General features: G+C 41.7%; 1 long non-coding RNA gene across 1 annotated transcript in view; it reads left to right on the forward strand.

Annotated features, from left to right (window-relative positions):
• The first annotated feature begins 7,658 nt into the window (after positions 1-7,658).
• Positions 7,659-12,203, forward strand: part of LOC109994687 (uncharacterized) — a 58,662-nt gene continuing 54,117 nt past the window's right edge. The window contains exons 1-2 of the long non-coding RNA XR_002278421.3: positions 7,659-7,865; positions 8,293-9,941. This is a non-coding gene — a long non-coding RNA (uncharacterized lncRNA). The remainder of the gene's footprint in view (positions 7,866-8,292; positions 9,942-12,203) is intronic.

Below are 12,203 nucleotides of genomic sequence, written 5' to 3' on the forward strand. Positions count from 1 at the left end.
ATACACTGGCTTTGTGGACAAAAGCAATTGTTCCTATCGAGAGCAAGAGATTAAATAAAGCAGAAACAATAGACAGACACTGAGCTCAGAATAAAAAGGGAAGTTATTTGAATTGAATTGAGAGTTCTGATTGTCTTAATTTGTGTGTGTGTTCCCATTAAGGGGCTCAGTGACAAACGGTTGACAATATAAAAAGTATCCCTTTTATTCTCCACCACCAATTGCTTCATATTCCCAATCAAACAGCCCCTTTGTCTCAGTATTTTGTCCGCGCACTGCAATGACGAGACGCAGACAGATTATCTTGTTTGAATGGCTTTTCCCGAGCAGCAGCAGAAAGGCCAGCACAACAATAGGTAACTTGTTGTAGGCACAACAAATCTAATATTCATTTAACATAGCCTTGTTGCAGGCTACCCATGGGGGCCACTCACGCTGGTACAGTAACTGTTTGTATTTGCATAATACGCTCCACCTCGGCAGCGCTGCTAATTGAGCTGCTTGGAGGGAGCCAAAAGGCCCTGATGAAAGAGAGCAGCGGGCACAATTATCATAGGAGACACAACAATGTAGGGATTGAAATAATTTCTTTTATGCATGCATGGGACTGTGTGCTACTCTCTTACAGTCTGACTCCAAATCAAAGAGCAGGAATCATCTGAAACCTAACCCCTTAAAAAAGTGATCTTAAACTGTGTATTATTCATCAAAGTGATTCTACATAGATCTTATTAAATTGCACATTCAGTAGGAACAATGCACTATTTTTGATTTCCCTGAAATCTGAATTTCCCCTAATGTCTGTCTGTGTTTGTCAATTGGCAGCACGTGAGTATTTGTGCAGACTTGTATCCAAATGGGGGTGGTTGTGCGTTTTATTCTTCTCTGCCCATGGAGTGATTGAAGTCATATTTGCTGCTGGTAACTTTGGCAGAAAGGAACAGAGTTTGTCTGATCTTGGACGTGATGGTTGCCCATGATGTGTCAGAACCAGTCAGACCTTCCTGCAGTCTGGGAGTTTGTGCAGCGCATGCTTGAGGGATGTGCGTGACTGAGATTGGCATTGGTAGCAGAGCTGGAGCTCACACACTTAGGCTTGTTTTATTACCTTCCCTCAGTGTTCAACATCTGTTAGATCACAATCATTCACACGCACCAATAAATACTTTGGATGTTATTCACACTTATTGTCTTTCACAAATCTTGTGGCAACAACACACAATGCACCAAACTTCAGTTCACCAGAGTTTAATGTGACCGAAACGCACCGAACCAACAAGTTTCAACCATCAAATGTCAAACCTGTTGAATTACTTCACTAAGTTATTAAGGTTAGACTTTTTGGTTAGGAGGTTTCTTGGAACTGATGAGGGCATGAGATGTAATTAAAGGCTTTAATGAATTTAATTTTGTTCAAATGAATTTGACGCACACACACTTAGACACACGCACTTACACACACACACACACACACACACACACACAAACACACAAACACACAGGCGCACATACCAACAAATACCTTTTGGAGCTGTTTTTTGACAACAGTTTAGGCATATTTTTTTGTGAAAGTTTCTTCCATCTTTATTATTCCTTTATTGCAGGTTAGTTATTTCACATTACACGTTATCAAATTACCTTTTTTGTATTTCCTTCTTCCTGCCGCCTTTCTATTGTCTCGCTTTAACAATCAAAAAGAAAATAAATATGAAGAGAAAAAGAGAGAAAAGAGAAAAAAACATTTATTTACATCTTACTATTCCACTCAATTGTCATCTTCCATCTTTCAGTAGACGGTGATTTAACCATCCAGCTCCGTGTGATTTGCTTAAATGCAGTTATGTGTATTGTTTGATACACATTTGTATCTCCTTCCTTCTCTGTTTCTGATTGAAGGAAACCTAATGTAGCATTGGCTGGCTGTAGCTGCTCCTGTAAATGAAAAACATTTGCGGTTCTCCGAAAACACTGCTTAGGGGTTTCCCGTTTCTGTGAGAGATGAAAACCCCTCTACTCATGCCACCTTTTTATTTTGCATTTTTAAAGTCCTCATGAAGTGACAAATACATTTCCCAGGTTTTAATCCAGTGTTCCTTTTGTGAAATGTTCATTTATCTGTCATTATCTGCCAACTATATTCCAATGAAGCATTATCTGAGTATTTTCTCTCTCTGTAAAACATTTTCAACTGTTATAAAGATTCATCCTACACTTGAAAGTTTAAGCAATGTCCTGCTGTTTATTGACTGTAACCATAAGTTTCATGAAGCATTAATTATTTATTAATTATCTTTTTTATTTTCACCACAGGTTGAAGATGATAATGATAATTGAAATAACAAAACAAGTTGACTGATTCTGATTTCATTTGTCAGTCCTTTCAGCTCTTCAGCTAATTTTGTAATTTATTTTCATCCACTTAAACAGGGATCCAGCTCCTAAGGTTCAACAAAGGTTTTCAAAATGAACAATAAAGGAGATTATAGATATCTAAGTCAAGAAGAGAAGGTACAGGTAAAGTCTGATCGTGGACAAGGGGTTCCCAGTCAGTAAGAAGTCGGTCAGTTACTAAGAACAGAGAGAGAGAAACTCATAACCTTCATAGGAAACAGGTGCTGAGTCAGTGAGGAGAGGAATGTGAGAAGAATGGGGAGGGAAGGGTAGCGTGTCAGTGTGTGTGCTTGAACGAGAGGGACGGAGAGAGAGAGAGGTGTGTGTGTGTGTGTGTGTGTGTACATGTGGGCTGAGTGTGTGAGAGCGAGTATGAGTAACGCTGAGTGGAAGCCAGGGAGCCAAGGAGAGAACAAGGGGAGGAGACTCTCTGGGGATTGCGTGCGGACATCAAATGTTTACCTGTAACAAAAAGAAAGGGGAAGGTGTAGAAGGGAAAAAAAGGAGAGGAAAAAAAGGCCGTGGTTTACAGGGGTGGGCGGGGACCCAAAGCCTACAGCATGAGCTTCGCACGCAACTTAACAATACTACCTTTATGAAGACTGTATTGCGTTAGTCGGTGAGCACACACACACTTATTACTGTAAGATACTGCTGGTGTTACACACACACACACACCCACACACGTCAAGGAATTTAACAGGAATAGATAACTGAATGATGGCGCTAACACTGCAGCTAAATCATGTAAAAGAAGTGAAGAAAGGCTTGGTGACTCCCAGATAATGGGATCAAAGAGACTCTAAGTATTTCGGGGCCACATATTATTCACCAGAGTAAGCGCCCCCATCTGTGGAACGGCTGGAGTTTCTGTTTGACAGAAGGGGTACTTGTGTCCATCCAGAGCTCGAGCTCACATCCAAATCGTCTCAAAGCAGATGTTCAGCATTCCCCCTCGTCCCCGGCCCTCTCTGCGGTCGCCCTGCTCATTTTTTCCTCATAATTGGCCAACAAATCAAGACAAAATGAGACTCGGCCTTTGTTGTGGAAACCTCAGAGAGGCGTGTTGATTTACGGGCAGGCGGGCTCTCTCCTGCTTTCTTTTTAAATTTCTGTCTGAATGTCTGTCTCCTGCTGTCTCCACATCTAAAGTATCCTGGCTCTCTATCTCAAGGTTGCCTTATCTTTACCGGGATCAAAGAGTCTGAAGAAACCTGGGCTGGTGTTGAACTGATAATAGATTACTTAAAAATAGTCACATCATGTTTATATAGAGCAAGAATTGTGCTTCCTATGATTCTAAACATTTACAGTTAGACCTTTGAATTATATTTGTGAGGGGCTTTAAGTAATACTATTCTTTATATTCAAATGAATGTTCATGTAAATTAGTTTACACATCAGTATGAAAAGTCATATTTTGTTTATTAATGTCATGCATGTAAATTGTAATGCATCTTTTCAACAAAAGTGTTGTTTGATTGGAGGACGAATCTGTCAATCACAGCTCAGATTGGCTTGCGTGTAAAAGGCAGAGTTATTGGGATTTAGCCTTGGGCGCCTGCGGTCAGCACAATATGTGTACTATAAATAATTTGACTCCGTGTCGTGTGATCATGGGAGGGAGGGGGAGAGAAAGAGAGGTCGAGCGAGCTACACACACACACTGAGCTCAGGGTTTCCTCTCCTTGCGAGCATCTGCAGTCAGAGCGCAGGTACAATAGAGAGCATTGTTCGCCTGGCAGGCCCATGCGTGCCGGCGCCCCCTCCGTACCTGAGCACAGAGACAGGTGTATTTCTCCTAGTCACGCATAGCCCTGCCACACTCCCAGCTGCTTACACACAGTCCTGCCGCTGAGATAATACACACACACACCTTGAAGACTAGACTGAGACAAAAGCTACCAAAAACTTGCAAGCCTTATTTAACCCCTCAGTTTGGTTACATTATTTAAAGCTTTTCTTTGACTTTTAACTTTTTAAATTTGAACCTTAAATCAACTTTAATTAGAAACTTCTTGGGAGTGTTGGCTTTAAGGTCATGTGTCCACTATAGGCTTTTTTTTTCTTTACAAACCCAATGAAGTTCATCATTCTCAGCACTCAGCATCGTACACGATCACAGCAATGCCATTAGGCAATGTGAATAAACAGACACCGATATACCACCACTCCTGAAGCGTGAGAAAGTACAAAGATGTTCCGACTTCTGAGCTGTGACGGTGCTGTTGCGGAATTGCGATATGACAAATGCTCTTAACAAATATTGATCATACAGAGCGATTTAAAACCGTATAAACAGTCAGTATGAAGGTGAGTGAAAGTGCTGCCATTTGTAGCCTATAGCAGCATTAAACACATTTGAGAAGCGCTCAGAAATTGAGGTTGTGGGAGATGTTAGCTCAAAAAAACGCTTTACCGGACACTAATCACTTCTTAAAACTCACTTTTATAGACTTGCTTTTATGTGATTTCTCCTTTAAAGATCTATCCCTTCCTTTTATTAATTTTAATGCTTTTAACCTTTTTATCTTCCTCTTCTTTAAATGGTTTAGCCTTTAAATGTATCCCTTCCTGTATTCATTTACTGCTCTTATTCTTTTTAAATTCCTACTCCATTTATCGTTTAACTCTTCAGCTCTCTGTTGCTTTATTCATTTAACCAATGTCCTGTTTATCTCTTCTTTTTATCTTCATTCTGTGTTTACAGCCTGTGATGTGATGTCGTCCCACTCTCCCTCAATTTTAATTTTGTTCTCTCCTGGTTGATTTTAAACTCATTTTTCCTTCATTGTACTGAACTGCCTCTCCATACCTGCCTGTTGAATCTGTCTTATTCCTGTTATTTGCATTTTTTACAATTTTGCTCTCTTTGTTTGGCCCCTCTGTTGATCTCTGTTCTGTTGTTGTGTTGCTGTATTTTCTTTGTCTGTCACAGCACTTTGTAAACATTTGTTTTTAAAGGTGCTATATAAATAAATATATTATTATTATTATTACTAATGCTATATGTGTTTAAGAGGCGTTTATGAGATACACTTAACAGAAGAACCTGCAGGTTGAAAAGACTTAATGGTCACACTGAGTTAAATCTGTAGAGTTGGTGTGTATGCCTAAAGAACCCTCCTCTCTGCCAAGTGTAAGAGTGTATGTTAGGGAGGAACGAGGAATGAGTCATGCCAATGGTACTGTTCAGACAGCCCAAGCCAAAAGTTGATTTAATTTCTCCTTAAGAGGGAAAACATGTTTGAGTAAACTTAAGAACCCCAGCTGCAGTTTGACATCTTAATGCAGGACAAGAGAGGAAAGGCCTGAAGGGAGCGAGGGATAATGGAGTTGGCAAATGCTCAGGATAGAGGAAAGGATTTGACCACAATCTTTACCAATCCAATGTAAAGAATAACATAGTGAATAACAAGTTTCTTTGAAAGAGCCTCCACAGATCTGACTCCCTGAGGTGCTTGGAAACAGTCCAGCTCTATCACTCTCACGGCACAAGAGGATTAGCTCTTTATCCTGGGTGATTCTATAGAAAAGCGGTACACGCCACATTATGTCTTATTATATAGAGCAGGCCATTTTTTAAACCATTTTTCTCAAATGAGTAATCATTACACACGTCATTCTGAAACCTTACTGTGACCCCGCTTGAGCTCCACTTTGCCCGTTCCCACGGAGAGTAGGGAAACCAGACGGAAGTCTGCATTTGGCTGAACACGAGCTGCCAACATGGAATCCAACCTCAGGTTTCCTGGCTGATATTTACCGAATTAATTCCCAGGCGGATGTAGAAATAATAACACCCATGAAAAGTGGGAGAGTGGGAAAATAAGGAGGGGAAACCAGCCCGAGGTGGGGGCCAGGCCAGTGAAAGGGCTTGCTGTTATTGGGAAATACTTGTCATTTTCTCATCCTCCCCGTGGTTTCCATGGTGTAAAAGAAGTAGCTCACATCATACTTTAAGATGAGCTGGGAGGTTAAATAGCTACAGTATGGTCTGCTTTATTGTAACCTTCTCTGTCTTTGGGTCTCATTGGCTCTTACTCTCTATCCCGTCGCTGGAGTTCAGGCACTCAGAGCCACATAAGGAAACATTTGTTCCCAGTCTGCTTGAATAGGGCCTTGTGTTGGAGGTAGTCAAAGAGATACAAGGGGATAGGACATCCAAACAGTCCAACACAAGAGCTCTGCTCTGAAGCCCCTCTCTGTCTGAGCCGGGCCAGTAATGAATGTGCTCTAGTCTTAATCACTCTCAGAGCACACACTGGAGATATGACTGACGCCATTGTGCTCCTCTCTATGTTTTGTATGTTGAAAGAAGAAGTCGTAGAGGTCGTAGCTTCCAGTAAATATTAGGTTTGTTTCACCACAACCAGATGATCACCCTGGCTCCTCTAGGACTCTTTGAACGGAGAGGATTTCCACTTTCCTTTGCATCCCTGCATCACAAATTTCACAGTTTTGCATCTGGATGTGAACCCTTAACCATTTGTTTATGCAGCTTAAAAATATCTAAATCTCTGCACTCAGTCAGCCCTGTTTCCCCCTGGATGCTCTCATGCATTCCTCTTTTTACTCTCATCTGCGTGTGCAGCTTTCACAAAGGTTTTGTGCTTTCTGGATATGATTATCCTTGTCACACCAATCTGGAAAACGTTTGTGCGCACATTAGTGCACACACACACACACACACACACACACACACACACACACACACACACACACACACACAGGCATGAGAGGATGCATGGTGGAGAATGGTGCACAAAGTAGACACACACTTTTAACTGCTTGCACACACGCACACATCGGCAAGCCTGCAGACAAGCATGCATTAAACACACAAACATGGAGAAACAAAACATTTTCATTCAGTTGGCTCTGCTTCTGAGCGTGCAAAGGAAGAAGTGCTGGCTGTATTGTTTACATTCATCGCATTGTTGCAGATAAGAGATAATTACCTCTCTGAGATAATTGCCTGTAATACTTTCATTCAGCCTTGATTAATGATTAATGAGCTAAGGGAGCAGAATGTCTTCAGAGCAAGAGGGGAGGTCAACACAGTGAACCAGATAAAAATGTGTAACCTTCCTTGTCTTTCTTTGTTTCTTTTTTTTTTTCTTAAACAGAAAAAAAAAAGAACCTTCACACAGCAGCGGTGGCTTAGGAATGTGAGACAGGAATGCTGTTGAGTTACTATAAAGGGGGTTTGATCACTGAAAACAATGTCTTTGTGTTTTCATCCCCAGCTCTAGTCACGCAATGCTGTGTGCGCAAACCTCCAGCAACTTTTCAACCCCGGCACACACCAAAGCCATCAAGTACCTGCAATTGACAGAATCGCGTGCAATTCAGGTACTCCAGGATTGTACTGGAGCTCGGCCAGATGGGGAGTGAAGGAAAAGGTGGAGTGGAGCTTCACCTGGCCACAGCAGTACAGAGTGCCTCCTGTGATCACTCCTTTTTCTGCACAGGTACATTTATTTTTTAACATTAGATGTTAGCAGTTAGAGAAGAAATTCCTACATACATTTCTAACCTATTTTTTGTTTTAGGATATACTTCTTTTTGATCACTTTCAGCCGCACTATATGTAAATTTAATGACAGAATACAAACAGCCATTTACAAAATAATCATATGTGTTGAATAGTATTTGAGTTTACAATGACACACATGATTTTTGTACTTTTAAGATGATATTATGCTAAGTAGATTCAAATAATCTCTTAAAACTATCAATCACAGGGATAATAATTAAATAATTGAACATATCACATTAACGTTTTGGTTTGAAGCTTGTTCCACAAATACAAATTAGTGGGTTTTTTTGGGGTCGTGGTGTTATGGAACATCTCAATCCTGGCGGTTCAGTTTGTGTTTGTCTGTACTCCGTTCCCAGGAATCCAGTCCTTGTTTTGACGTTAAAGCAACGCTATGATCCCAGAAATACAAGCAAGCCTGGAGGTGGTTAGGACATGAAAGTGAGGTGAGAAAGACAAGAGATTCATTCATTGGAAGGTGATTTAAGGCACCGACATCCCCGTATCTGTGCGCAGCGACAGATGATCATTATTACTCACTCACAGTGCTCACCCAGCGCTCACACGCAACCTGGGATCAGACTGACAGATGATGAGTGATTGCAACAAGATTATAACAGCCTCTATTCATGACATAACAACTAACCTGACTGTTGCATATAATAATAGTGATCATAATGACAGGGATTCAAATCAAATGTCATTCTATTGATCATAGCAGTAGCACTTTTGTGTTAAAGGGGCTGATTTAATTTTGTGTTTGTGAGGGAAGAATCAAAAGACTAATAAGGTTATCTCTCAATTATAAAGAAGTTTCACCTTAACTCAACCTAGTTTAAGTAGTTCTTTTCATACAAACGTGCAGCCACAACTCGGGTTGTTTACGAAGCCCTAAGCTGAAAGAAATCCTTACCTTTTACTTCCTTCTGTTCCTGTGATAACGAGTCATTTCCAGTCCTTTTTTTTAAATCTTCACTTATTAATGTTGTTATCTGAAGATGACAACACCGTTTTTCTGGCAATAATAAGTAAATTTTTAAGATCTCAAGAAAACAACTTCTAATAAGTCATTACCATAGGACAACTAGTGTCATTATTTCTAACTAATGACATATATAAGTAGAGATCTTTAAAAAAAAGACTGAAATGTACAGGAAAAGGGGGAAAAGTCATATGCATGGATGCATGTCCTCTTAGGGCTTCCATAGTTTATAACATTACATCAAATATTTGTATAGTGACACTTTGAGATTATGAATTTATTTACTTCTAAGTGTTGTTCCTTCTACTTTTGTGGTTATATCCTCCCTTTCTGAAATATTTGAAAATAAGTTCAATGAACTCCACAAACCATAATGCTTCGCGCGCCTACGTCAGCTCAGAGCAGCATGTGCTGCGCTGCTGTGCTCCAACTATGGCTCAGTGCGGCTCCGGCTCTTCAGAGGAGCGCATCGTACAGTTTGAACTTTAGCAGAGACCATCACAGCGCTGGACCAGCAGGAGGAAAGCAGCTTCTTTTATCTCTCATTGGAAGTAATCCCACTGATCGATCTGCTGGATTTAATAGAACATCGATCGATTCACGCATCGATTCCTCGGACGCAAATATGAAGGATTAAATGTTACAGCGCTGTCACACGTGGAGGAGTTATTATTGTTTTTATTTCTAAGTCAAAGTTGACGATGGCAGCAGCTGATGGATTCAACACTCCAGCTCGGGGTCTTTCGGTTGGATTTAAGGAAATACTGTCCCTCACTCGGGATGAGTGTCCATTACTCAGCTGCTGGACAAGCCGTTTGGCGGACAGACGAGTCTCTTGGGATACTTTACGCGTGTTCAAGTGTGGCCAGTGTCACTGATTGCCGGTGCAATGGTACAGTTTTGGAGATCAATATTTGTTTTTCTGGATTTTGACACAACGAAATGAATATCCTGGAATATATAGTTTTAGAGCGATGCTCTGAAGAAGTCCTGCAATTTGGATAAAGACATCTCCTCATCCACAAGGTATGTACGAATAGAAATGTACCCATAACTTCTACGATTCATGTTGAATTAACATAAATTCACTTTTTTAAAGTTAATTTAGGCCTACTTGTAAAAACGTAGAGCACATTCAGTTCAGTATGGGCTGTTCCTGAGGGGTCCCATATCGGAATAATTGAATTCCACTATCTTAAATGTCTCAAACGAAATTGAAACTTTCCACAATGTCTATTTAGATCAAAGGTCCAGTTCATTATCTCATACACACCCATTTGGCCTTCAACTTCACTTCCAAATTATACTTAACAATACAACTCCTGTCCCATGGGACTCCTATCCTAACTCCTTTCAATTTAGGGTTTATGTGTGTCTATAGAGGGGGGCGTGTTCACTAAGAAGAGTTGGACGGGAATCCCTGATCTCCGATATGCAGAGTTCACCTGTTCAATTTAAGATCTCTGCTGTGTTGTGATTCTCTGGGTTCATTTGGTGCACATCTGTCACAGCCTTAAGATGATTTATTTGTATATTTCACGTGTATGACTTGGGCTCACATAAGTGATCTATGTTTAAAGTGAACACCTACTGTACAGTATAGGAGCCGTGTCCTCATACACCTGCAGTGCCAGGTGCCCACAGACCATTTCCAGAGCCTGTCAGAATTTGTGAAAAGCCAGGTGCAGCAGTATAAATGATCAGTGTGGAAACATATAAAAGGCAACATTTAGTCCTCTAACCTCTGCTACAGGCACTCTATTCAGGTGGGAGTCAGTGTGGGGGTGTGTGGTGGGGTGGTTGCAATGTGAAGCTGTCTGTCATTCGTGCAGGCTGCTGCTGCTGCCTGAGCAATCCACTCAGCGCTGCTGGAGGCTTTGGATGAGAATCTACAGGTGCATTTTTAACTTGGTCATCTTTTTTTTTGTCAGCCTCAAAATGAGACAGGTTTCTACTGGCTCTGCATGATGCCATTTTCCTTTTCAAGGAGCATACTGTGACATGATGGCATGATATTAAAATGAGATGCAAGTAATCAGATAAAGCACCTTCTCTTTCTTTCTGCACCCTTCAGCTCTCACTCCTCAATCTCGTCCCCTTCCTTATAGCGATGATGAATTCCACCTATTGTTGGCACAGGGGGGGACAGAGCCCCACTATATGTCGGTATACAGCTCAGAGCACCCACCCTCCCCTCCCTCCAGCTATGCCCCCCCCCCCCCCCCCCCCCCCCCACACACCCCCTCCATTAAAAATCTTCTCCAAACAAGACCCCCTTTCTCCACTGAAGAGGGACCCTCTGTCTAATGCCAAGTGACTCTCATGGCCAGCATTGACGGTGGGACACTTGCTGCACAAAAGGAGCTGAAGTGTCAAATAAACTCGGTCAGAGCCCCCGACACACAAGAATTCCTTTATCTGGCACCCTGGGAGGCGGACAAAGACGGACTTTGTGTCAGTGAGCAGGCCTTGACTAAACACTGGGCCTTTTTTTTTTTTGCAACTCCTCTTCTCACAACTTCTGCCTCTTCTTCCTCCTCCTCCTTTTGTCGTTTGAACGGCAGAGCGGGAGAGCATGTCTGTTGACGTGACCTCGGCTTGTCCCGCATCTGTCCTGCACACTGCTAACATCAGCCCCCTGTGCCGATACACTCATGCACGCCCACTCTTTGAAAAACTCAGACTTCTCTGCTAGACATCAAAGCAGCTAGAATTTTACTACATTTTTTTTTTTTTTTTGTGTGTGGATACTGTTGTTTATGTCTAGCAGAGAATAGCTTAGCAGGAATTTGCTTTCTCACAGGGCTGAGTGTGCTGGCTGAGCTGTCATATGATATCCTTGTGGTGAACCGCAGCACAGAGACATATACACAGCAGGGTTGGACTCACTTAACAACCCTGTATTTACCCCACTCAGAACTTTCTCATCACTTGCAATTTTTTTGTGCTCAGATTGAGCTGTGTTGTCATTTCTTTTATTGTATGTTTGCTTCAGGATTTGTCTCTACGTTTAAGTTTCAAGGCCAATTTACGCACCACATTTTAGAGTACATAAACACAAACTGTTTTCCAGGCTTGTGGTGCTATTTCAGTCTGATCCTTTAATTAAATACATAACCTGCACGGAAGAGATCTAAAAGTGCTGGAAAATGACCTCATGCAGCGTTGACTCCACTGAGAGAACTCTGTGGCCCCTAAAGCAGGGGCTGCTGGCCCCCTAGTGATGTGCATCAGCCCTCCCAGGCATGCTAATACAGGCCTGCCAGAGGTCTCCGGCCCCCTGCACAG

The sequence above is a fragment of the Labrus bergylta genome, chromosome 16 (genome assembly GCF_963930695.1).
Source record: "Labrus bergylta chromosome 16, fLabBer1.1, whole genome shotgun sequence".
NCBI lineage: Eukaryota > Metazoa > Chordata > Actinopteri > Labriformes > Labridae > Labrus > Labrus bergylta.